Source organism: Lepisosteus platostomus, unplaced genomic scaffold (assembly GCF_059453375.1).
Source record: "Lepisosteus platostomus isolate fLepPlt1 unplaced genomic scaffold, fLepPlt1.hap1 Scaffold_97_H1, whole genome shotgun sequence".
NCBI lineage: Eukaryota > Metazoa > Chordata > Actinopteri > Semionotiformes > Lepisosteidae > Lepisosteus > Lepisosteus platostomus.
Genome location: NW_028291709.1, coordinates 46,546 through 73,364, shown reverse-complemented (window position 1 = coordinate 73,364; position 26,819 = coordinate 46,546). Strand labels below are relative to the sequence as shown.

Below are 26,819 nucleotides of genomic sequence, written 5' to 3'. Positions count from 1 at the left end.
TCTGAGTGACTGTTGCCTTTCTAAGTTGGCGCAGCATGTACATGGTCTCTTTCTCAGTATGCCATGTGGCATCTTGGGCACCAACATCCTGGAAATCTGAGGAGATCTGACGCAGCTGCTGATGCTGCTCCTCCATTTCCAGGACATCTGCTTTTTCAATTTGTTCATGCCTGTGCTCTAGGAACCCTGCAGGGGGTGGTGCAGCGGTGGAGCATGCCTGACCCTTGGCTTAGTGGTCATCTGGAGCACCTGAGTGATCTGGGATTGTTACTCCATTCTCACTGTTCAGGTCCACCCTGCACACTTCCTGATTGAGGAATCCCTCTATCGGCATGTTTACAATCGTTCGCTGGGCGTGGGTGTAAGACACCTGCTCGCTCCCCCCTTCCCTCTCTAGGGGTTCAGGGAGCTGCCCCAGCACTGGGATAGCTAGTTCACTGTCTTTGAACTCACCATCACCCACCAGGCCCATGTCAGTGCAGGCGGGGATTCTGACACCCCCCTTTTCCATGTTCTGCACTCACAGTCGGGTGGCTTGCCCATCCAGCTCCAGTGGTTGGTGCTGAACCACTGTTGGTCAGACTCAGACTGACAAACTGAGCTGGTGGCTGTAATAAAACCGGCTCGGCTTTCATTCCCTGTCCCTTCTGGGGGACTGGGTGTATTGGCAACCCTGCCGTTGAGGCAGGAACAATCAGGTCAATCTCACTCACTCAATCTCAATCTCACCTGGTAGTTGTGAGAAATAATGTTACCTGACTGCAGGTTCCCTGGGTCACAGCAGAGGGAATCGGCATCTGGGATCAGGTGTGTCCACAGCGCAGTAGTCTCAGCGTCCAGCTGAACCTCCTGTCTAACCTGTGAATGTTGCACCAGGGGATTTCTTTATTTATGTCTTTATTTAGTGGTTTCATTAGTGACAATGGCTAAACTTTCTTGGAAAAATGTCTTTTATGTAAACCATGTTTGCTATTAATTCATTTAGGACTAGAATATGTTCATTGTCTTCCAATAAAAGAAGGGTTCCTTTCGCCATAGTCGGGTTGACATTAGAAGCTTGCCACGCCCGGACTGTTACACCAACGCATTAGCATGTTAAAGCGATTTTGTTGAGGAGCCTAGCTTTCTTAACTAGTAAGTACTGTACTTCCTTGGTTTTGTAGGGGGGAAGGTGTCTTTCGCTGGAAATCTGGTCCCCTTCTACTGTGAAAATACCTGTGAAACCGGTTTAATCCGTCACAGCCAGCACTCCCGCTGGCCACCCACGTGTTATGCTCTTCATTAATGTCTAAGCCGGAACACATCATTATATCTCATTTTGTATTTCTTTTAAAAAAATCGTTTGCCCAGCCTAACAGTATTGTTGTTATTGTTTTTATCCTGTAAAGCGCTTTGAGGAGCCAGCTTTTAAGGCGCCATATACAATAAAGTTCATTATTATTACTATTGTTAAATTGCTGGACAGAGAGGTGAACATTATTACACGGAAGACAAAGATAGCGATTTATGTGTGGATGCTGCACATTGGTGGGGAGTCCCCATTGCCTGTAAAGCACTTTGAGTGGAGTGTCCAGAAAAGTGCTATATAAATGTAAGCAATTATTATTATGATTATTATTATTATTATTACGTTGCATTGTGCATTGTGTTGCTGTAATACAGTTTTAAATAATTAAAAGTCTAAACAGTATCAGCTTTATTTATGGGTTTTAAATCAATATAAATGTTTATATTGTAATGCCTAGGTGACTATTCATTGTTATTAAAATGACTTAAATTTGATCATGTTGTGATAATTAGAAATATAAATTTGTTTGGTGCGAGTGAAGTTTTATTTAATCTCTGAGCCAGGGAAACATTGTATTTTTTAAAAAAAAATGTTTATTAAAAAAAAAAGTAACGGCTCCAGCAGGATTCAAACACACAACATGTGATTTGGGAGTCAGGAAGCTAACCCACAGCACCACCAGCAAGGTCACACAAAGAGTGTCGAAAAAGCCCTACAAAACATTATGTAACAATTCTTGTGTTGCGGTACATGAGTATAATTATATCGTTATTAATTTCTTTAAATACGCGATTCCATATTATAGTCCCTTTTAATCAAATTCTTGTACCGGAGCTTGTTGACTCCAGTATCACGTTAGTTAAAGACTTCGATGCTTAAAATGTTTAGGGAGAAATGGAATACTGGTGTGTATGTTTTCTTTAAAGTACCGAGACCAGCCATATACTGTATGTTTAAGTTCCAAAATTAATATTGTTTATGGCCTTCACACGTGTTACAGTATGCTCCTATTCTTTTTATGCTCAGGTACTAAGATTTCCCTTCAGTGGTAAAATTCCATATAAATATTCAATGCTTAAACGGGCACAGTAAAGACATTAAATATACATGTACATATACATACTGTATACAGTACAGTTTGCATACAGTAATATGTTTATGTTCCTAAATCAATCTCTTTAATGAGCATGTGAAAGGCATGGTGAATCGGAGATTCTCAAAAATTACTGTACTTTGCATGATTGGAAACAAATGCGTGATTGCGAAATGCTGTGGTGTTACTTTTACAAAGACGGTCAATGAAAAAAAGAATGTGGACCAGGGCACTACTTTGAGTTTACAGCTTGTCCAAGGTCATTCATTATTAATACTATTAGTAATATCTTCGTTAAAGACTTTGATGGCGACAGCTCAAACATGAGAGGTTGAGCTTTATTAGCTCCACCTTGCAGTAATTCCGGATACTATTATTTTTTTGCGGTTTTATAGGAGAATTTACGGTAACTCGTGGTAGACTGCGTAAAGCGCACCGCAAAATAATGTGGTATCGCCCGCTTGTTTTGAATAGCTGCATCTGTACGCCCCGTGTCTCAACGGTAGGACGGAGTCAAATACTGCCTCGATACGTAACAGCGTTATATTAAACCGCAGGACTTGAGGGCTGTTTTGTTTGAATGTTCAAGGCATTGGTAAGAGCGTAGGTCAAGGGCCATTGGTGCATCTCCTGTAACTGGAGTAAAAATGCTATTCAAAGTGCAGTGACTGAAATCGTCGTCCACATGTCTCTGTTGTTGATTGCTTTCTGTCTAAGAACGTTCTGTTTTCATGTCCGAACGGGGAGACTTTATCATTCCAACTTGAAGCCACCCTTAAGTCCTCTGAGGTGTGTGTGTGTGCTTGCACGTATAGCGTAAAAGGTTTCTTAAACGGAGAGCGAACTTGAAAAAAGTTGCCTCCGCCGCCGCCGCCGCCTCGCACTCCCTGTTCGATTGTAGCAAGAAGGCAGCGGCCGTGGCGCTCGCTGTAGTCGTGGCCGAGTGGTTAAGGTGACGGACTTGAAATCCGTTGGGGTCTCCCCGCGCAGGTTCAAATCCTGCCGACTACGGCGTCCTTTGCATTTGGTTGCGTGCGTGCGTGCGTGTAAAAGGACCAGCGCCGTTTCGTTTTCGCTGGGACCTTTAACACTCTAAATCGCCTGGACCTGCAGCCTGTGAAATCGAATCTTCAGCACCCACGAAGGACGCTCTGCAGATAGACACAGATAACGATGCTTTTCTGCAACGAGCTTTCCAGCTGAATTTTCTCGGCAGCTCCGTACTGAACCTTTCTCCATTGCAACATAGCGGAGGCTCGTCACGTCTAAGGCAAGGCTGTGTAGGACCGCATACGCCACAGTGACTTGTACACAGACCACATGAAAGGCAAGCAAAATACACTTTTAAAATTCCAAAGACTCACAAGGTCAGAGGAACAGCGATGACCTGAACAGATCTGTTACAGAAGTCTAGGTTGACCTTTTTAGAGCTGTAATTGCATTTTTGTTTAATAGAAGATCAAATCTACTCGCATGTACCAGCACCTTACAGTTTATTGATGTTAATTCTGTTTAAGTAATAAGATTGCTAACGATGTTGTACTTTAGCCGGTGTTTTTTAGAACAAATTGCTTACACTTTTGTAAGGAATACGCAGTACGTGCCTTTGTCAGTCATTGCTCACCATACCTGTAACTTTCTTATCTAACTCACTTCCTCAAATGGTGAAGGTCCACAAACATAAATGAAAAAAAAAACCCTTGCTGTAGATGAGGTGCACAAAAAAGCAGCCCCTGATAGTGTATAACACATTTATACTATTGCAGAGACACATGTAACATATATATATACATACTGTATATATATATGAAACAGAAATAGAAACAGAAACAGGAATCGCTTACTCACCTGGAGAATCTCTGTAGGAATATCTAGCATTTATCAATGGAAATAAAAGCTGCTTTAATAAAGTGCATGTTCAAACTCAAACCCTCAGCTGCTGTTCTTGTTTGTTTTGGGAAAAATTGCTACTGAGCATCGCATGAGCCGTTACGTACCCTTATCTGTTAGGGAATTTCAAGGGAGGAGTTAGGTCAGAATGGGTAGGCTGCAAAACAACAAGTAAAGATTTATTCCAAGATGAAACGTTGTGGCGGTTTTCTTATCTTTTCAGCATGGACTAAACTTTTACGTGTTCCTTATATGCTATATATGTATATATTAGCACCAATGTCGTTCTTAAAAACTAACATGAAATTGTCAGGGACATTCAGCTATATACAAAGACGAGACAGACAAAGTAATAATTCTATATTAACGTGGCCTACATATTGACGCAATGATCGAACTAACTGACATGTTCTGATTCAGATCCCCTGCAGTTCATGCCAATTAGAACAATAGCAGCGCTGAGTCCTCCCCACCCTACTGAGCACAAATTCAGCTGCTCTCCAGTTCTGTTCTGCATGTTTTTTCATTGCAATTGAGCTCGGAGCTGGAGATGATCTCCATACAGTTCTGTGTTAACTAGCCCGCACTTGCGTGCTAATTTACGGGTTGTGGCAAATGCTTTTCTATAGTTCACATACATGACGGCAACCTGTTACCGAGGAACCTGAGAGGTTTAAAAGCCTCACGAGCCAGGCAGGACTCGAACCTACAATCTTCTGATCCAAAGTCAGACGCGTTATCCATTACGCCACTGGCCCATAGAACATGTGCTTGTACTCCACCACAGAGAGCTCTACACTGCTACCAGTAGTACACTTCCCCATCTAAATTTTCACAGCAAGAAACTTGTGTTTCCTACTATTTTTATCAGGTTTAAAATATCATCTCCTTAAAACAGAAAAAGTGTTGATGTGTCGTGCTGAAATTCCGATTGATTTTGAATTCAAAGAAAAAAGGTTTTCTTCCAAAACACCGTGAAATTGTCACATCTTGCAGACAATAGGTGTATTCCATGTTGAAAAGAGAAGAAAGAAAAACCATGGAACCTTTTACAGGTGTGAGGCTTCTTCAGGTGTGAGAAGACCTCACGGCCGAAACGTTGTGTTTCCTTTCTTCTCTTTTCAGCATGCAATAAACCTATTACTTGTTCCTTTGCAGCCGAGGCATGCTGACATAGCTACCCAGCTGAACATCTTGCAGGCTCTACTTCTCTCCTGTAGAAGTAAAGCAGGGCTTGCTGGGTGAGCTTTTGCTCCGGTATGTTAGGTCACGTGTCATGTTAAATCACTTCTTCTAAACACAACATTTGCTGGTGCTAGCTTTCCCCATGAAAAGAGACATTTCCCTTACAGTACATGACATATCGTTTTTTTTTTCTATCAATAAGTATAGAAATAAAACAAAAGAAAAAATGTTGTCGCCAAAGAATGCACAGCTCTGTCGCCTTGGGGAGGTGTCAAGGGCATTGAGCTCCATGAGAAGTGCCAGATAAATGCCATTTCTCATCATTTCTCTTGGCGTCAGTTCTGCTATTAAATGGGAAAGTGGCAACGGGCTCAGAGATTGTTAAGTGCACACCGAGCGCAGATGTGTCCAAGTGTCTGTAAAAGTGCGGTGCTCCCTAGTGGCTTAAAGTGCCTGCCTAGTAAGCAGGCGATCCTGGGTCTGAATACCAGCTGTGCCTCTCTCCGTGTCTTGTTGTGCCAAATGTATCATTTCAGACAAACATGTACAGCTTTGTTCAGTTTAATGCAAGAATTCATTTCCTTTCTGGAATAACTTGTTTTTGAAGAAATCCATACATTTTGTGAAAGATGAAATCAATTTCTTGGTTGTCAGTGAAAAAATATTGCTGGCTACAAGAAGCGCAAACGATTGTTTTCTTTGACCATAAACCTGCAAATGTAGGGAGCACAAAAGGCTGTCAGTCTCTGTGGAGCAATCGGTTAGTGCATTTGGCTGTTAACTGAAAGGTTGGTGGTTCAAGCTCCTCTGGTATGCGTGTCTCAGTTTTTCCAATGTAAACATCATCACCATCGCTAAAGAAGATGGCGCAGAAGGCTCCACAGCCGAAACGTTGTGCTTCTTTTCTTCTCTTTTCAGCATGGAGTAAATCTTTGCTTTATCCTTTGCAGCCTAAGCATGCTGACGCAGCTACCTTTCTCTTAACGCGCCTCAATCATTATTCACCAAAACGATCAGCAGAATAAGTCGCCTTTGTGGTGATGTCACTCCTCTGCTTCACAAATGTCCTTAGTGACGGGCCATTTCTTTCTGCCATTTTTCCGGAGCGGTTATTGATTGCTCCATCATTTCCCTCTTACTTTCCATCACTAGATTGAAAAAAAAAAACAGAAACAGGCTGACAGGACGACAATCAAATTGCAAAAACTCATCAAAGCACTCGATAGAGTATTTGAATCCACAAGTAGCTACGAGCAACTTTGTCTTGGCTTGCATGAATGTCGGAATATGTCAAAAAGAAAAAGATGGTGGCTTTTTCATATTCGTTCTTTTATTTTTAGCTCGTTGGCTCTTCTGTCCATTGTCCTCCTGCCTGGCTCTTGACCTGTGACTGTCTGAACGCACACAGTAGACTTTCATGCGGGGGATTTGTCCTGAGCCTCTGTGAAAGACCCACCCACCCCCATAAATAACTGCTCTAGAAACACATGAATGCAAAACTAAACCACAGCTTGAAGAGGAGCTTGTCATGACCGCCAGGCAGTTAAGACCAACTCTTAAGCGATCTAATCAGCACCAGCAGGGGGTGATTATTAACAAACGCTGCCGCACGAGTTAACCCACCTGCACACACTCCACCGTGCGGTACACAGTGCTATTTTTACCATCTTTACCTGCTTCCCGCTGCTCTGTATTGAGTCTATTCCTTGAGAGCTCTACCTGGCGTTTTTTCCATTACCTCGTTTATTCTGGATATTGGACTCCCCTTCTGCCTTTTTGACTTTGGACCTCGCCTCTCACCTCGGACTGTTTGCCACCAGTGTTCTCCCTGGATTACGACTTACCTTACGCCTCTTGACCACGAAACAAAGCAAAGCAGAGCAAAACAAAACGAACAAACGAAAACCCTCACGTCCCGCACTTGCATATAACGCAGTTACGTGCCCAAGCGGTATTGTACGTCATCCTAGCACTGCACCCCGGGGCGTACGGTATATGGGAACGAGCACACGCCACCAATCGTCTCGAATCACTCCCTACAGCTGTAAGGCGCCTTGAAGCGTGCACCCCCAACTTTCTTCTTTGCCCATCTGTGAAAGGTAAACTCTTGAGCAAACTCTGAACCAGCTCTAAGGAAACTAACCCGATTAGACGTTACTTTGACTCATCTTTTTACGCTCAGTGCTGGATTGCTCAAACTCCAGCTAGGGTTAGGGTTAGCATTCCCACGCTACTTAGACACTTTGTTTACGCTCAGTGCTGGATTATGGGAACTTCAGGACGAGTGGGTATTTTCTCCTATCTGTCAATTCTGTTTTGTTTTGGAGACTCTTGGCTGCCTATGTTGTACAGTGCAGCGTGAAGGAAACATTTTCCAAAACTGTGTCAGCTCAAAAGTTGTAAGAAAACCTCTCCAGCTGCTTTAACTCTCTTCATTTTTGTCATTTAATGTGACACTCGATGTATAACTGGAGCCTCACATATGCAAATGGTGAGGCTCCAGTTCGACACCACTTTACAGTATATGACAAAAGCATGGCAGACTGTGCCGGACCGGCAGATAACTTCCACTTATTTTTACCATATTAAACATTGGAAATCCTCCCACTTGTATTTGTGACACTTGATTTTGGCTCCACCTAAGACACTCTTAAATCTTCAAACACATTTCTCTTCTCCCGCAACACTCTTGTCTGTCGGCACTATGTGGCAGCGTTGCATGACAACCCCTCTCACCACGGAAAGGAACCTAACAGCTTTGGTAAGAGAGGAGAAAAGGACCTGGCCAGTACGGGGCTCGAACCCGTGACCTTGGCGTTATTAGCACCACGCTCGAACCAACTGAGCTAACCGGCCTCACAACAGTGCTCCTCTCTGTGCTGCAAAAAATCGAACTCAGGGAATTTCTTTTGTCCTCCTTTGAATAGAAAGCCGTGTAATTCAGTGTACGGGCTTTCTCGTGCAGTTTCATGGTTCTTGTAACCCAAATCCTACACTGGCCTGAAGTGCCCCCCCATTTCACAGCATTTTTCAGCTGATTTAAAATGTACCTAAAGGAGAAGCATTATTGAAGACCATCAATTACCAAGAGCTTTTGTCAAAGGTTTTGGTGGTCATTTTGAATGACCACAGAGCGCTGTGACCTCGGTTTTACATCTCATCCAAAAGACAGCGCCCTTTTACAACACAGCATCTCCGTCACTATACTGGGGCATTGGGACCCGCACAGACCTCAGGGTGAGCGCCCCACCGCCGGCACCATTAACACCGCTTCCAGCTGGAAGCTTTGTTTTTCCCTGTAGCTCACCCTCATCTGGGTACTGACCTGGCTCACCTGCTTAGCTTCAGTGGGTTTTTTGAGTTGCGAGTTGCAAGGGGATGCAAGTGATGGAGCCGCTCGCTGCAAAAGCCACTGTATTGGCCGGGAATCGAACCCGACCCTCCCGCGTGGCAGGCGAGAATTCTACCACTGAACCACCAATGCTCAGTCCCTGGGCCTTCAAAAAAGACGCTTTTTTGGTGCTCTGTGCAAAACGCGTCGACATCTGCTTCCAGCTGCAAAATGCCATTCGCGGACGCTGAAGAACTTATTTCCAAGGCAGCGGGTACAAGCGATTGGGCGTTTTAAAACCACCAGGAACAGCAAAGAGGCGCGCTTCTTTGCTTGCGCCGAAACACACCGACTGGAGGCGGATAACGTAGTCGGCAGGATTCGAACCTGCGCGGGGAGACCCCAATGGATTTCTAGTCCATCACCTTAACCACTCGGCCACGACTACAGCAAGCCCCACTGCCGCTGCGTTCTTGCTACAATCTTACCTGGATCGCGAGGCGCCGGCGGAAGCCTATTTCAAAGTCGTTCTCCGTTTCAAAAAAACATTTCCAAAATACAAGCCTTGCAGACAGACACGCCTCAGAGGACTTAAGGGTGGCTTCATGTCGGAATGATAAAGTCTCCCCGTCCGGACATGAAAATGCCACTTTGTTACACACAAAAAAAGAATCAACAACAGAGAAATGCCCACAAGCATTTGAAAAGCCGCACCACGACGCACTTGAAATAGCTCTTACATTAGTGGTAGACGCAGGAATCGCCTTTTTATTTACGCTCTTACCAACGCGATGGAAAGCAAAACAAAGCAAAGCAGAGCAAAACAAAACGAACAAACGAAAACCTTGCGTATAACGCCGTTACGTGCCCAAGCGGTATTGTACATCATCCTAGCACTGCACCCCGGGGCGTACGGTATATGGGAACGAGCACACGCCACGAATCATCTCGAATCACTCCCTACAGCTGTAAGGCGCCTTGAAGCGTGCACCCCCAACATTCTTCTTTGCGCATGTGTGAAAGGTAAACTCTTGAGCAGACTCTGAACCAGCTCTAAGGAAACTAATCCGATTAGACGTTACTTTGACTCATCTTTTTACGCTCAGTGCTGGATTGCTCAAACTCCAGCTAGGGTTAGGGTTAGCATTCCCACGCTACTTAGACACTTTGTTTACGCTCAGTGCTGGATTTTGGGAACTTCAGGATGAGTGGGAATTTTCTCCTATCTGTCAATTCTGTTTTGTTTTGGAGACTCTTGGCTGCCTATGTTGTACAGTGCAGCATGAAGGAAACATTTTCCAAAACTGTCAGCTCAAAAGTTGTAAGAAAACCTCTCCAGCTGCTTTAACTCTCTTCATTTTTGTCATTTAATGTGACACTCGATGTATAACTGGAGCCTCACATATGCAAATGGTGAGGCTCCAGTTCGACACCCAGTTCGACACCACTTTACAGTATATGACAAAAGCATGGCAGACTGTGCCGGACCGGCAGATAACTTCCGCTTATTTTTACCATATTAAACATTGGAAATCCTCCCACTTGTATTTGTGACACTTGATTTTGGCTCCACCTAAGACACTCTTAAATCTTCAAACACTTTTCTCTTCTCCCGCAACACTCTTGTCTGTCGGCACTATGTGGCAGCGTTGCATGACAACCCCTCTCACCACGGAAAGGAACCTAACAGCTTTGGTAAGAGAGGAGAAAAGGACCTGGCCAGTACGGGGCTCAAACCCGTGACCTTGGCGTTATTAGCACCACGCTCGTACCAACTGAGCTAACCGGCCTCACGACAGTGCTCCTCTCTGTGCTGCAAAAAATCGAACTCAGGGAATTTCTTTTGTCCTCCTTTGAATAGAAAGCCGTGTAATTCAGTGTACGGGCTTTCTCGTGCAGTTTCATGGTTCTTGTAACCCAAATCCTACACTGGCCTGAAGTGCCCCCCCATTTCACAGCATTTTTCAGCTGATTTAAAATGTACCTAAAGGAGAAGCATTATTGAAGACCATCAATTACCAAGAGCTTTTGTCAAAGGTTTTGGTGGTCATTTTGAATGACCACAGAGCGCTGTGACCTCGGTTTTACATCTCATCCAAAAGACAGCGCCCTTTTACAACACAGCATCTCCGTCACTATACTGGGGCATTGGGACCCGCACAGACCTCAGGGTGAGCGCCCCACTGCCGGCACCATTAACACCGCTTCCAGCTGGAAGCTTTGTTTTTCCCTGTAGCTCACCCTCATCCAGGTACTGACCTGGCTCACACCTGCTTAGCTTCAGTGGGTTTTTTGAGTTGCGAGTTGCAAGGGGATGCAAGTGATGGAGCCGCTCGCTGCAAAAGCCACTGCATTGGCCGGGAATCGAACCCGAGCCTCCCGCGTGGCAGGCGAGAATTCTACCACTGAACCACCAATGCTCAGTGCCTGGGCCTCCAAAAAAGACGCTTTTTTGGTGCTCTGTGCAAAACGCGTCGACATCTGCTTCCAGCTGCAAAATGCCATTCGCGGACGCTGAAGAACTTATTTCCAAGGCAGCGGGTACAAGCGATTGGGCGTTTTAAAACCACCAGGAACAGCAAAGAGGCGCGCTTCTTTGCTTGCGCCGAAACACACCGACTGGAGGCGGATAACGTAGTCGGCAGGATTCGAACCTGCGCGGGGAGACCCCAATGGTTTTCTAGTCCATCGCCTTAACCACTCGGCCACGACTACAGCAAGCCCCACTACCGCTGCGTTCTTGCTACAATCTTACCTGGATCGCAAGGCGCCGGCGGAAGCCTATTTCAAAGTCGTTCTCCGTTTCAAAAAAACATTTCCAAAATACAAGCCTTGCAGACAGACACGCCTCAGAGGACTTAAGGGTGGCTTCATGTCGGAATGATAAAGTCTCCCCGTCCGGACATGAAAATGCCACTTTGTTACACACAAAAAAAGAATCAACAACAGAGAAATGCCCACAAGCATTTGAAAAGCCGCACCACGTCGCACTTGAAATAGCTCTTACATTAGTGGTAGACGCAGGAATCGCCTTTTTATTTACGCTCTTACCAACGCGATGGAAAGCAAAACAAAGCAAAGCAGAGCAAAACAAAACGAACAAACGAAAACCCTCACGTCCCGCACTTGCGTATAACGCCGTTACTTGCCCAAGCGGTATTATACGTCATCCTAGCACTGCACCCCGGGGTGTACGGTATATGGGAACGAGCACACGCCACGAATCGTCTCGAATCACTCCCTACAGCTGTAAGGCGCTTTGAAGCGTACACCGCCAACATTCTTTTTTGCGCATCTGTGAAAGGTAAACTCTTGAGCAAACTCTAAACCAGCTCTAAGGAAACTAATCCGATTAGACGTTACTTTGACTCATCCTTTAAGGGACCTTTGTTAATTGGAGAAATCAATGATTTCGAATGAATTCTGTATGCGTTAAAAGACAGCTATACACAGAAAACATGCAGGACACTGCTCATGATGTTTCCCGAGCCGAAACACAGTGCGTTTTTCCAAGCCATCTGACAAAGCCCGCCCACTGAAAACTGCAGCAGATCGTGTAAAGACGTTCAACTTTGTAACTACTGCACGCACAGGAAGCAGAATAAATTCCTCTTTTCAAACTGTCAAAGGTTTGCTTTGCGAACGCTGCAGGACATCGCACAATCTCTTTTGAACGGGGACAAACGATTTCTTATGAGGCGCACTAAGTACAGACGTTTAAAAAGCTCCACTCATGCCGACCATGCAGCATGAAGAAGCGCAACCTAACGTTTGCATTCCTAGCACTGTTGCAACCTAGCACTGTTGCATTCCGCGCATCAGTAGCTAAAAGAATATCATTTAAGGCTCTTGTTAATGCTGTTTCAGAAACCAGACTGAAATTTCTCAAGTATATTATTTGAATCCAGATACGATTGACGTTGGGCAACAACTATTCTCTCAAAACTTTTAGATTGAAATGGGACCTTTGAGACAGGCCTGTAGTTGTTAAGAACTTGTGGATCCAAATTTGACTTCTTAAGGAGCGGTCTAACAACCGCTACCTTAAATTGATCAGGTACAACGCCTGACGCAAGCGATGCATTCATCATACTAATTATAGGTCCTGCCAGTCCTTCGAGGGAATCTTTGACTAGCTGAGTGGGTATGGGATCTAGCGAACAGGTGGTTGACTTTGTCTTACGTCTGTGTCCATGAGTCCACCATAAGAAGAAATCTGAACAGAAATCTGAGTGGTGATCATGCGAGGTCACCACGGAGGAAACCACTGCTCTCCCCCCCAAAAAAACCACCACTGCCCCTCTCAAGTTTGCTAAAGACCACATGGATGTTCCACAGCAACTCCTGGAACAATGTTCTGTGGACAGACGTGACAAAAGTTGAACTTGTTGGTAAATGTGCACAGCGTTATGTTTGGAGATAACAAAACACTGCATACCAACTCCAAAACCTCATCCCACCTGGGAAGCATGGCGGAGGCTGTACGGCTTGCAATCATCGAGGGACCGATGAATTCCAAGATGTATCAGGAAATTCTACAGCAGAATGTCAGGGTGTCTGCCTGTGATCTAAAACTCGAAAGACGCTGGGTCATGCAGCATGACAAAAACAAAGGAGTACATCAACAACAGAGTGGCTGAAACAGAAGAAATTCCATATTTTGGGATGGCCAAGTAAGAGTCCTGACCCCAATCCCATTGAAGTGCTGTGGCGTGATCTGAAGCAGGCCGTTCAGCGCAAGACATCCCAAAAATATACATGAACTGAAACAGTTTTGCATAGAGGAATAGGCCAAAATACTTCCTAACCGCTGCTCAGGTCTGACCAGCCGCTACAGAAAGTGGGGATTGAGGTTTTTGTCATAAAGGAGGTTCCACTAGCTCCTTAATATAAGGGTTCACATACTTTTTCCATCAATGACCTTGATTGTTTAAACCATTTGGTCAATAAAGAAACAGCAATGTCAAATGTTGGGCGTGTGTTGTTTGTGAAATCAGACTCTCTTTATTAATTATTATGACTTAGATAAAGATAAGATCACATGTTAGGAGCCATTCATGCAGAAATCCACATCATTCCAAAGGGCTGTTTACAAAAGTTTTTCTCCCAACTGTATGTGAGAGAAAAGCAGAGACGCTCACTGAGTAAGGTGGGGTTGTAGCTTTGCAAATCACAAGGACATTTGTACGCTCAAAATGGGACAGGAGCACCCCAGATGGGACTCAAACCCACAATCGCTGTTTTAGGAGGCCAGTGTCTTAGCCATTAGGCCACTGGGGCACACTGGGGAGGGTCAATCACGCTGATGAGAGCCAGTTTTTTTTTCCTTTGCTTTTTCAAAGGGATCCCCAAAATTAGGGAAGTTAGGCAGCAGAAGGTTTACTGTGACCTGAGAAGGACCGGCATCCAATCACGGTGGTACACACACACACGCTCTCACTCATCTGAGCTACACGGCTACCAAGATGATCTCAGGTGCGCCGAGCTGGTACGGAACATATTGAACTGATCGACGACGAATTGTCTCTCAGACAGGCTTTTCACCTCTGAGCTCCCTGACTGACAGTGATCAGCTAGGTAGTGAAACAGTCAGCTGCTTCTAAGCCTTAAACAGCTGCATCTCGGCGCTTCCACGGAGAGATGATTTGAAAGCCGAACATCGCCTATTGGGAACACCTTTCTATCACTAGTTTAAGAGACTCTTAAGGTCTTGCAGAGGTGCCTGTCTAATAGCATGTGCTTTGCAAGCTATAGGTGTTTAGGCTGAGGCAGAATGCCTGTTAACAAAATGTTTTTCTAAAGGGGCCTCGCACTCTTTTCCAAGCAATGGTCACCATCCCCACCGAGTGTCACAATGTAGTCATGTCCTAGGACATCACCTGTTAGTCTCCATTTGTCTGCCACCAACACTTTAGGTTACAGAGTCACAACCGCACCCCGGAGACCAGAGGAGCCATTGGCGTTCTGGCGGCGCAGATTGGGCTGAAGGTGGGACGCTTGAATCTCGCTGTTGGAGGCCGTCTGAAACTGACCCAAGCCTTTCCCTTGAATTAAATGTAAATAAGAAATGAACCCCAGATGCACATGGAATCAATCACGTGTTTCCTTTGAGCCGTTTCAGAGACTGCTCCAGAGTTTACCTTGCACAGATGCGCAAAGATTAATGATGGGGGTGCACGCTTCCAGGCGTCTTACAACTGTAGGGACTGTTTAGAGACAATTCGTAGATTGTTCTCATTTCCCTCTATTCCCCGTGTTGCAGTGGTAGGATGACGTAAATTCCTGCTTCGACACGTAACGGCATTATAATCAAGTGCAGGAGCTGAGGGCTTTAGTTTTGTTTCGTTTTCCATGGCGTTCGTAAGCGCGCAAATCAAAGGCAATTCCTGCGTCTAACACGAATGTAAATGCTTTGGAAAGTGCAGTGTGGTGCAGCTTGTAAAATCCTTTTCCACATTTGTGGTTTGTTGATGTTTTTTCTGTCTGCCAAAGTTGCATTTTGACATCCGGACTGGGGGACTTCATCATTTGAACGTGAAGCCAGCCTTAAACCCTCTGAGGCATGTCTGTCTGCCGGCACGAATCTTGTGAAAGGTATTTTTTTTTTAACGGAGAGCGACTTTAAAAAGGTTTCCGCAGCGACTTCGCACTCCGTGTTAGATTATAGGAGGAATGCGGCGGCAGCGAGCTCGCTTTTGTCATGGCCGAGTGGTTAAGGCGATGGACTCGAAATGCGTTGGGGCTTCCCCGCGCAGGTTCGGAACTTGCCGACTCCGGCGTCTGCCGCACGTCGCCTTGTGCCTGCGCGGCAAAGGCAACGTGCCGCTTCTCCTTTCCCGGTACTATGAAAATGCTAAATCGCTTGGACCCGCTGCCATGGAAAGCAGTTCTTCAGATTACCACACATTCTGCGTTCGCACCTCTGGTGCTCTACTTATGCCTTTGAAAACCTAATGAATAAAGCTGAAAGAACCGACACGATATGTAGGTGCTCGTAAAGCACGCATTAAAGAACTGTTAACAGCAAGGGTTTCAGTGGGTTAACTGAGGAGAAGGCGTGATCGCTAATTGTTGACTTTTTATTTGGTGTTAGAAACACTCTTACTGTGCATGATGTGCAACAAATGTAGCCACAGAAATTGCATCACGCTTTCATGTATGCTATTGCAGACACCAACGTTGCCTAGATAGAAAACCGAAATAGCCGTGGGTTTGCTTGTTGGTCTGAAGGATCTCTCTTCGAATCTCTATCATTTGTCAATGGAAGTAAAAGGCGCTGCAATCTCATACGTTCAGAATCAAACCCGCAGCTGTTGTTCGACTTTATTTCTTGACTAATTACAACTGAGTGTCGCATGAGCAGTTACGTAAACTTGTCTGGTATATTTGAACACAAATGCCGTTCTTCAATTAAAACTAACAGTACATTGTCAGGGACATTCAGTTCTATACAAACAAGAGACAGACAAGAGAATATTTCTACCTTTCATGTGGACTACGTGTTGACTTACTGATCGGAATAATTGAAAAGTTCGGGTTCATAGCCGATGCAGTGCGTGCTAATTAGAACAACAGCAACGCTGAGCTCTCAGCACCGTACTGAGCCCAGGTGTTTTTCTAAAGCTGTCAGGTGCAGTTCATTTACATGAAGGAAATCTCTTACTGGGTACGATTACAATACAGTAAGTAGCACAGGCTACTTAGGGAGTAGCCTGATGCGTTTAAAAACGACCCGAGCCAGGCAGAAGTCGAATCTACAATCTCCTGATCCGTAGTCAGACGTGTTATCCATTGCACCACTGACCCTGGTGCAACACTGCAGGACTGCAACCCGGTGAGCTCAGCACTGCAACTAGTAAAATACCCCCGGTCCATTCTTTTCCAAAAGTGAGAAACACCTGTTTTCTACATTTTGTCTGTTTTAAAACCATATCTCTTTAAACCAAACCAAGAGTTTGTCTTTTGCTCTGATATTCTGATTCATTTCGATTTCAAAGAAAAAAAAAACTACCTTCCAAAGCATCATAAAATTGTCCCTTCTTCCAGACTCTACTTCTCTCTTGTAGTAGTACAGCAGACCTTTCCAGGTGAGCAGATCACAGAGTCCGAAATGAGCTTCCTCCATCAAGCAAAGTACCTGAACATGACTCTGTCATCATAAAAGCGCCCCTGTAATAAAGAAATTCAATCTGAAATCAAGAGGGCAGTTGCCTACTGAAATACAAGAAGTCATCAATTTTAACCTAGCAACACATTAAAGGCTGCATCTATACAAGTACGATTCTAGAAATGCTCACCAGATTACGTTTTAAGAAGGAACTGCGCTTCAGGTTCTGCCGAGATCTTAACTCGGATGGCAGGATTCAGAGTCCGGAGTGCGGACTGATTGCTCACGGAGGGTCCATATACTGTGGATCCCTCAGTGATCTTCCGCGTATTCAAACCGCCAGCGTGTGACTCCCCTGTCCCCGTGACCTCATTGCTCTGCTCTCTCCTCTGTGCAGCCGAGCCCGATTCACGGTAAAGTGAAAAAAAAATATGCCCTCAACGTGAGATTTACTCTGGAGCGAGGATAGATGTTACCTTTTTATCATTGAACAGGATGTATGTGATGTGGCGACTAGGTTCAATTTTGTATCCTCTTTAAAAGATTAAGGACTGGGGTGAGCGTGATTTACCACCCTTTCAGCTAAGAACCCGACGTGCGCACCGTCTAAGCTGCATAGACTCGGTCGTTTAACTCTTCTCCATTAGCAGGGTTAAGGTTAAAGAAAAAAAACATTGCTGACTTCTTTTTTTTTTGCCAGCTGCTAGCGCTGATTAGCAAGGTTTGTATTTCATGTTTTGCAAGTTGCATCCATTTTAAGAAAAACAAGTCGTGTTAAAGACAGGAAATGAATACTTGCATTTAATTAAGTCTAGCCATAGGCGGTTATCCACTGGGATTCAGACCCAGGGTCTTCTGTTTACTAGACAGGTGCTTTAACCAACTAAGCCACAGCGCCCCGGGAGTGCTGTCCTTTTGCAGCCACTTGGACACACCACTCAGACACATCTGCATTCGGTGTGTGCTCCGCCTGCTCGCTGAGCAAGTTGCCACCTTTACATACAATAGCAACATCGACACCAAGAGAAAGGATGACAAATGGCTTTTATCTGGAACTTTTCATGTCCAAGGAGCTCAATGTGCTTTCTGTGTACAACAGGGCCACTGAACTCCACGCTGGCCACTGAACCACAGCAGTGGCTTGCTGGCTTGACATCTCCCAAGGAAAATGTTGAAATCGCATGTGGAACAGGAAAATGACCCTCGAGTACGAGGGAAAAAAAGAAAAAGATCATCTGGAGCGCGCCAACCCAGTTGGGACAGCCCAGTTTTGTTGACGAGGTGGCCGAGTGGTTAAGGCGATGGATTGCTAGTCCATTGTGCTTTGCACGCATGGGTTCAAATCCCATCCTCGTTGGTTTCCACGTCTGTTTCCATTCTGTTTTTGATCCCTATTGCTCAATGCACAGTGAAAGCATTGCATACATGTGTCTGACAATGAGAAATGGGCCCCTGAGACAGTCATTTGCCTGTTTCACAAATGATCGTATTTTACTAGAGATTCTGTTTGGGATTCAGATGTGCATTCGGACAGCAATCCCTTTCAAGAAATGATACATTCTGGATGAGGTCAAAGGTGCATCATTTGGACACTTTGTGGGCTTGAAATACAAAGAAAATCATGTTCTATGGTACAAGATAAATACAAAACTTAAGCTTTTATTATAATTAGATTTGTTTATAAAGCATAAGCAATCATTTATTACATTAATATATGTAAAAATAACATTTTAGCATCATACGTTTAGTATATTTAGTCCCTAATGCTGAAAGAAATGATCATAGAACATGACTTCTAACCTTACCTGCTGTGTTTTTGATCCCTATTGCTCAATGCACAGTGAAAGCATTGCATACATGTGTCTGACAATGAGAAATGGGCCCCTGAGACAGTCATTTGCCTGTTTCACAAATGATCGTATTTTACTAGAGATTCTGTTTGGGATTCAGATGTGCATTCGGACAGCAATCCCTTTCAAGAAATGATACGTTCTGGATGAGTTCAAAGGTGCTGGAACACTGTATTTAGGATGTGTTTGCAGTTATTCTGTGTTTCTAGCTTCAACCCAGTGATATATATATATATATGCTCACTGATTTTTTGGTACATGCCCAGGGCAATAATCATTATGAGGATTTATTTCCATATGTGCTAGAGGTAGTGTTGTGAAATTCTTCAACACACTGGATCGCAGGTTTAAACCTGCACTCTTACTCCTTAAATACCAACAAATGCAGATATGTAGCAATCATATTGTAGCGGACACTCATTTGCCTGTTTCACAAATGATCATATTTTACTAGAGATTCTGTTTGGGATACGGATGTGCATTCTGACAACAATCTCTTTCAAAAAATGATTTTACCTTATCGCAGCCTTGCCCCTCTTGCCTCTTTGGAAAATATCTCCATCTTGTGGTCGTTGTTGGTAATGTTTAGACAATATCTCCATCTTGTGGTCGTTGTTGGTAATGTCTAGACAATATCTCCATCATGTGGTCGTTGTTGGTAATGTCTTCTTATGCCCTTTTTTATTTCAATTCTTTATTAGTTGATTCTAGAATCTCTACAATAGAGCTGAAAATATCAGTTTTGTAGCAGACAATATGACATTAGTTATAGTCCAATTAAGACTTTATTACCCTGTTTGTAACATAACAAATTAAAATTGATTAAAACTAAATTTGGAACACCAGGGAACATAAAAAATGATTTTTAGGAAAACCATGAGGTTCTCTGTGTCCGATGCCTGCAAGGGGAGAAAGCTAGAATCCTTTGCTTTTTCAAAATTTGAAAATAAACATCATATAACAACAGCTTTCATTCCTAGGAGTGAAAAATAACCATTTTTGAAGACATATTAGTTTCTAAAACACTACAATAAAGTTAAAAACATCCGTTTTATATTACTTTTAGTATTTTTAGTGAAATTAGTCATGTATTGCACTATTTTTAATATAATCTCTAATTAAAAGTGAATAGAATTAAGTTTGGAGCAACAAGGAACACAAAAAAAAAAGATTTTAAGGAAAAAAATGATGTCTTCTGTGCCAGGTGCCTGCAAGGGGAGAAAGCTAGAATCCTACCCAGGCTCCTGGAGTTCTGTCCTGGCTAAAGGAGGTGAATCCATCCCCTTCAAAGCTCCATGAAAAAATGATCATTTAAAATTTGAAAAAAAAACATCATATAACAACAGTTTTCATTCATAGGAGTGAAAAACAACCATTTTTGAAGACATATTAGTTTCTAAAACACTACAATTAAGTTGAAAACATCCGTTTTATATTACATTAATTTTTGTGAAATTAGTCATTTATTGCACTATTTTTAATAAAATCTCTAATTAAAAGTGATTAAAATTAAGTTTGGAACAACAAGGAACACACAAAAAAAAGATTTTAAGGAAAAAAATATTGTCTTCTATGCCAGGTGCCTGCAAGGGGAGAAAGCTAGAATCCTACCCAGGCTCCTGGAGCTCTGTCCTGGCTAAAGGAGGGTGAATCCATCCCATTCAAAGCTCCATGAAAAAATGATATTTTTAAATTTGAAAAAAAAAACATTATAGAACAACATCTCTTGGTCCACAGAGTGCAAAAATCCAACTTTGAAGAAAATCCATTGACTGATCCCCGAATCCTGAAGTTTCTTCGCATGATATCGGGCTTGCAACCACTTTCTGGAAAATTTTCAGCTCCATTGTAGAGATACTAGAATCAACTAATAGAGAATTAAAATAAAAAAGGGCATAAGAAGACATTACCAACAACGACCACAAGATGGAGATGTTGTCTAGACATTACCAACAACGACCACAAGATGGAGATATTTTCCAAAGAGGCAAGAAGGGCAAAGCTGCGATAAGGTAAAATCATTTTTTGAAAGAGATTGTTGTCAGAATGCACATCCGTATCCCAAACAGAATCTCTAGTAAAATATGATCATTTGTGAAACAGGCAAATGAGTGTCCGCTACAATATGATTGCTACATATCTGCATTTGTTGGTATTTAAGGAGTAAGAGTGCAGGGGGTCTAAATCTGCGATCCAGTGTGTTGAAGTATTTCACAACACTACCTGTAGCCCGTCTGGAAATAAATCCTCATTCTGATTATTGACCTGGGCATGTACCAATAAATCACTGAGTATATATATATATCACTGTGTTGAAGCTAGAGACCTGTATGTAATAATATGATGCTAAAATGTTATTTTCACATGTAAGAAAACCGGCTCAGGGACGCCAAATATGTAATGTTGCCATAGCAAAATTAAATGTAGGGGGTCTCTGAAGGCACCAGTTCTGTAGGGTTTGGGCATTTACTGAGACAATTATTAATTGTAGCAGTAAATCACAAAGTTGATTCTTTTGATAGCTTTAGAATCCAACCATGTGACATAACTCAAACAACGTGCACACACAGGTACTAATACACGAGGATACATTTATTAATACATAAAATATGCATGTAAACCTAACAGATCTTATCAAGAGGGTTATCAGAATACAAAAGATATATATTCAGTCAGTTACGAAGTGTTACACATATCAAGAGGACATACGTTCAGTATATCATTCATTAAGACCGTTTCGTTAATGAACTTGGTTATAACTTCTACATTAGATACTGAAACAAGTACATAACTCTTAGGAATTAAATTGATATCAACTGGTTGGGATAACAATTGAATTCTCGAGCTGTAATGCATTGAAGTTGAATACTCATCCAATCTTTGGGGATTCAGATCTTCCTGCGGGCACAAAGAAACAGTTGCAGGCTGTTGCTGTCCAATCCGCGCTCTCTGGCTCCGTGCCAGGCTGTGCTGTGCGGCTTGCGACGCTGCACTGCTGATGCTCACTGTTGGCTTTAACTAGCAAAGTTTGTGCACAGGAGAAAAGATGACTGTGGGTCCCAGCAAGTCAGGAAGAGGACCGGTTCGTTTCTGATGAAGAGCTAGTTCTGAATAGTGATTCAGCTGTCCACAGTTCCGACCTGTTCACAAGGCCTGCTGCTGGTGCTAACCTCGGGTGGATCCTCTGGTTATTCTCTGGCAACCTCCGCTCTAGACTCTTAGAACAAAGGAAAGTTCTGGCACTCGGACACACTGGCCGTTCCGTGGTTGTCCGGGCTGAGTCTCAGGATGGTCAGGAGGCGCGCTGCGAGAATGTCCTGCCCTTGGGAGCCTTCTGCTCCTGGGCCGTCCTGCCCTGGAATTCTCCTTTGAATTCCCTTTAGAATTGTCCACAGAATCCTCTGAATCCTCCCTTCTGAATCTTACTGAATCTCACAGGCTCTCTGTGTTGCCTGTTTTTACCTGGAGGAACTTCAGCTCATTGATTGGCTGAAAGTTCCATGGGCATCAGAGTCCCACGTGGGTTACTCGGCCCTACCAGTCCCTGATTGATTGATCAAGGTGAGATATGAGTCACTTAGTCCTGACACTTAGTAATGCAGTCCAGATGTCCAACTGGCACTCCCTAGACAGATAGGCGCCAATGGATGACCATTGATCATGATAGCCAGGCTTAGCTAAGTGCATCCCCCTTTGGGAGCTGTCCTAGGACCTTAAATCACCCTGCAGAACAGTTTCTCTGTGGCTGCACCACAGAGATGAACAGAGAAATGGGGCCTCATTTGGGAAGGCTCAGAACACTTAATTCTGCCTTATTAATAAGCCTCGCCGCTACATATCCCCCCTTTTTGAAGGTCATGAGGTCCTGAGGCGTTGTTGCCTTCAAAACAAAACAGAGTTAAGTGATGTCCCTTGCCATTAGAACATTAATCTTAAATGTCCACATTACTCCTCGAGAATTCATACCGGAACCAGCGTTGGATACAAACAGGATGAATAACATCTGGAGTATGTATAAACACGGTAGGAGACATTATCTAAGTCTAGGAATTACACATCAGGAAGTTCACTGTCAATATCTGATACCTCTGTAGTACATATTTGGGAAGAAATCACTTCCTTTCTTTTGACATGCTACCTTTGACTCATTCATGCTACCCAGATTACATTTTGATGCAAGAGTACAGCATTCAGAGTACACTGTCAGTCATGATCCAGCTTCCCAGCAGCAGTGTTACAATAACAACAGTTCCTGTTCCCAGCCCCGCGATAAACCACAACACCTGTGTTGGGTATCTGCTTGGGTGGTTTGGAGGTTTGTTCCATTAAAGCAAACTAACTACCTGTACCTCTTCAGGGCTTACTGTTTCTTGGATTTCTATCCAATTCAATAGTGTGGCACCTGAAGGCATCCATGACCTCAAGTTTGGTCTTATGTTGTCTGGTTCCAGACCGTACAGTGTTAAGTTACCATGCTGTACTATGGCCTCCTCGGGAACTTGCAGGAAAACTGTTTGATTAGGTAGCTGCATTGTGGTAGCTGTATCATGCCTGTCACAAGTCATAGTGTCAGTTAAATGTGGTGTGCTGACCAGCCATTTACTTCCTACCTGCTCTTCATGGGGTTCATTAACCTCCCTCTGCTCGTTAGTAGCTTTACACCCTTCATTGGTGAATCGTTTAGACACAGCCAATGGATAGCTTTGGTAGCCATACCCATCTCAAGATTTGGAACCAAATTCAATCTTGGATTGCCTTCTGGGTGAGCTATGAGCGATGGGGTTAATGTCACATACTCCTCTACTGAGAAGAGTGGAATCAAGTGGGTTGGGAATCGTGCCGTGGTTAGACTAGCTACAGTGGCACTAAGCTCCCTTAATAGGTCTTGTGTCAACATTCTGGCCTGTTGCACACAAGCATAAACCCACTGTATAACACCAACAATCATGTCCACTGGTTGGGGAATAAGGTTTAACCCTGTTGCATAGGAAATTGCCTGTAGGGTTTTCCCTAAGCTTTCCAACTTTTGCTGCTGTCGATACAGTCTGTCACTACCCTCCGGCATCTCTGACCCCTGCCTTCTTGGGGCAGTCAGGGTGAGAGTGCCAGTAGCACACAAACCTACCAGAAAAAAGCAAACGTGCAACAGTGGCGGCAGCAATCAGTCCTCCCAAAAGTCTTTTCGGGTGGCTGATCCCAGTCATCTCCTTCTGAGTGACTGTCGCCTTTCTAAGCTGGCGCAGCGTGTACATGGTGTCTTTCACAGTATGCCCTGTGGCATCTTGGGCACCAACATCCTGGAAATATGGGGAGATCTGACGCAGCTGCTGATGCTGCTCCTCCTTTTCCAGGGCATCTGCTTTTTCGATTTGTTCATGCCTGTGCTCTAGGAACCCTGCAGGGGGTGGTGCAGCGGTAGAGCATGCCTGACCCTCGGCTGAGTGGTCATCTGGAGCACCTGAGTGATCTGGGATTGTTACCCCATTCTCACTGTTCAGGTCCACCCTGCACACTTCCTGATTGAGGAATCCCTCTATCGGCATGTTTACAATCGTTCGCTGGGCGTGGGTGTAGGACACCTGCTCGCTCCCCCCTTCCCTTGCTAGGGGTTCAGGGAGCTGCCCCAGCACTGGGATAGCTAGTTCACTGTCTTTGAACTTACTATCACTCACCAGGCCCATGTCAGTGCAGGCGGGGATTCTGACACCCCTCTTTGCGATGTCCTGCACTGGCAGGCGGGTGACTTGACCATCCAGCTCCAGTCTGGCTGAACCACTGTTGGTCAGACTCAGACTGACAGACTGAGCTGGTGGCTGTAAGAAAACCGGCTCGGCTTTCATTCCCTGTCCCTTCTGGGGGACTGGGTGTGTTGGCAACCCTGCCGTTGAGGCAGGAACAATCAGGTCAGTCTCACTCACTACCTGGTAGTTGTGAGAAATAATGTTACCTGACTGCAGGTTCCCTGGGTCAGAGCAGAGGGAATCGGCATCTGGGATCAGGTGTGTCCACAGCGCAGTAGTCTCAGCGTCCAGCTGGACCTCCTGTCTAACCTGTGAATGTTGCACCAGGGGCACCTGGCGGTGGCCCTGTGACAGCTGCTCAAGCAGATCCTTACTAATAGAGGACCTCTCAGGGCTAAGGGTGAGGGCTACATCACCAACCTGCTCTCCTGCCATCTGGATCCCTTCCACCACTGCAGGGTGGTGTTCCTGACCCCTCTTGGGTGCCAGGGTGCACAGGGAAAGCTCCTTTTCATCGCCAGGTGGGGAGATCTGCTCCTCTTTAGGGATGTAAAAGGTGTGTGCTTTACCTGGTGGATCAGGCGGCTGCTTGGAGCACCGCTCCTGTGGCATGGAGGCTGTTGGGACCTTGGCCGGGACACGACTTCCCTGTATATCCGGGGAACAAGGAAATATTTTTATTTCTTGTCCAGAGGGAACAGAAGGAATCTCCACATAGGCTTCTGTGTTCGGTGGGCACTGTGTGAGCACAGTCTGCCTCTTGGCCCCCCTTTCCTTCTGTACAGAAGGCTTAGGAGCCTTGACCTGTTTCCACACTTTGCCTTTCTGGTGATCCACCAAAGGTTCCTCTCTGAGTCGCATGCCCTTTTCTTTTTCAACCCGTTTGAGCTTGCCGTGTGACATCAAACACCTTTCAACCTCAGTGTCAATCAGTGTCTCACAGTGTAAGACATCTCCCATGGCAGCCTTGAGGTAAAAGCTTCTTGCTTTTCCTCTGTGTTTTACTGCCTGCTCTGTGACTTCAGGGGTGGAGTCAGCACTCACTTGGGAGTGGCTGAATTCATCCAGGCAGGAACCCTTCTGCTCAATCAGATAGACTGAGGGAGGGAGAGGGGGCGGGTCTCCGCCTCCTCATGGAGAGTATCAGCTCATTCACGCTTCCGGCAGCCTTGGGGAGCGGTTGTCCCTGTCCTAATAAAGCTTGTTCAAGCCTGGCCAGGCGGGTGGCTACTGAATCCTTTTGTTCAGCTTTATCTAGCCCTTTCCCTCCCCCGGTGTTCTCATGGCACTTAGGACGCTGGGTGTGGTCCTGTGTGCATGCTTTGGAACGGGGCTTAGCCAGCTCAGGAGCCTGTGCTCCTTCGAGCAGGGGGGAATTAACCCTGCTGGCTCTGACGGCAAACACAGTCACTTTAACAGCTTTTTGCTCAGAGCGACTTTGGACATCATACTCCCAGGCTTTCTGCACGAATCTCTTAATATCAGTCATTTTCATGGTCTGTGCATCTGTATGCATTAAGATCATCTTTCTGACTGACGGGTGGAGATTCGCAATGAATAAACCCTTGAAATGTGTGTTCTCTTCGCAACCCTCATCATTTCGCCCTGCAAAATAAGTTCGTCTAAGTCTCTCGTAATATTCGCGAGGGGACTCTGCTCTCTTGTGCTTAATGTTAAGAGCGGCGGCTATCGCAGCAGTCGGGTCAATAAACGCACTGTATTCTTCGATAAGTGCTTGACAAAGCTGCTCAAAATCATTACAGACTTCTTTCATCTGCCTAGCCATCCACTCATGTACAGCTCTGCTGGTAGTTTTCCTGACCAGAAACACTTTCTCCTGTTCTGTGGCGTTTGGCAGATACTGCAGGGTATACCTGAGGTCCTGAATATAACTCTCGATATTATTCTTTGACACTGCGGGGTCAAATCTCTCTATGTCCTTCGCTAGCTCTCTCAGAGAATGGAGATTTATCCTTCTAGCTTCTCCGCTGACGGAGATATGGAAGAGATCGTGGTCAGACCTGTCGCTGCTAGAGAGAGTGCTTAATAGCGACTCGAATTCAGACCTTTTAGCAACCATCCTTAAACTTAAAGAGTATTACTTTTAAGTACGAAATCACAGTTTTACCACAGAAAACCACAAGATCAAGTATGCAATCAACCCGATAGATCGCAAAAGATCACAAAACAATCAAGCACTGCTTAAAGAGCAAGGGGAACTTTTTTTTCTTTCGGCTTTCAGCACACCGTATTGTTGTGTATGAAACCCGCGGCGTTTTATATTGAATTATTCCGCTTGGTTGACTCATTTCAGTCTTGCCACGCCCACCCAGG

The 26,819-nt window shown here is 44.7% G+C and overlaps 8 non-coding genes across 8 annotated transcripts; 2 read left to right on the top strand and 6 right to left on the bottom strand.

Annotated features, from left to right (window-relative positions):
* The first annotated feature begins 3,310 nt into the window (after positions 1 to 3,310).
* trnas-uga (transfer RNA serine (anticodon UGA)) lies at positions 3,311 to 3,392 on the top strand. The gene has a single exon. It is a non-coding gene; the product is annotated as a tRNA-Ser (tRNA).
* Positions 3,393 to 4,956: 1,564 nt separating this feature from the next.
* On the bottom strand, positions 4,957 to 5,029 carry trnaq-uug (transfer RNA glutamine (anticodon UUG)). The gene has a single exon. It is a non-coding gene; the product is annotated as a tRNA-Gln (tRNA).
* Positions 5,030 to 8,238: 3,209 nt separating this feature from the next.
* Positions 8,239 to 8,312, bottom strand: trnai-aau (transfer RNA isoleucine (anticodon AAU)). The gene has a single exon. It is a non-coding gene; the product is annotated as a tRNA-Ile (tRNA).
* Positions 8,313 to 9,153: 841 nt separating this feature from the next.
* trnas-aga (transfer RNA serine (anticodon AGA)) lies at positions 9,154 to 9,235 on the bottom strand. The gene has a single exon. It is a non-coding gene; the product is annotated as a tRNA-Ser (tRNA).
* Positions 9,236 to 10,503: 1,268 nt separating this feature from the next.
* Positions 10,504 to 10,577, bottom strand: trnai-aau (transfer RNA isoleucine (anticodon AAU)). The gene has a single exon. It is a non-coding gene; the product is annotated as a tRNA-Ile (tRNA).
* Positions 10,578 to 11,136: 559 nt separating this feature from the next.
* On the bottom strand, positions 11,137 to 11,207 carry trnag-gcc (transfer RNA glycine (anticodon GCC)). Its single transcript has one exon. It is a non-coding gene; the product is annotated as a tRNA-Gly (tRNA).
* Positions 11,208 to 11,420: 213 nt separating this feature from the next.
* trnas-aga (transfer RNA serine (anticodon AGA)) lies at positions 11,421 to 11,502 on the bottom strand. The gene has a single exon. It is a non-coding gene; the product is annotated as a tRNA-Ser (tRNA).
* A 6,667-nt stretch (positions 11,503 to 18,169) lies between these two features.
* On the top strand, positions 18,170 to 18,251 carry trnas-gcu (transfer RNA serine (anticodon GCU)). The gene has a single exon. It is a non-coding gene; the product is annotated as a tRNA-Ser (tRNA).
* The last annotated feature ends 8,568 nt before the right edge of the window (positions 18,252 to 26,819 follow it).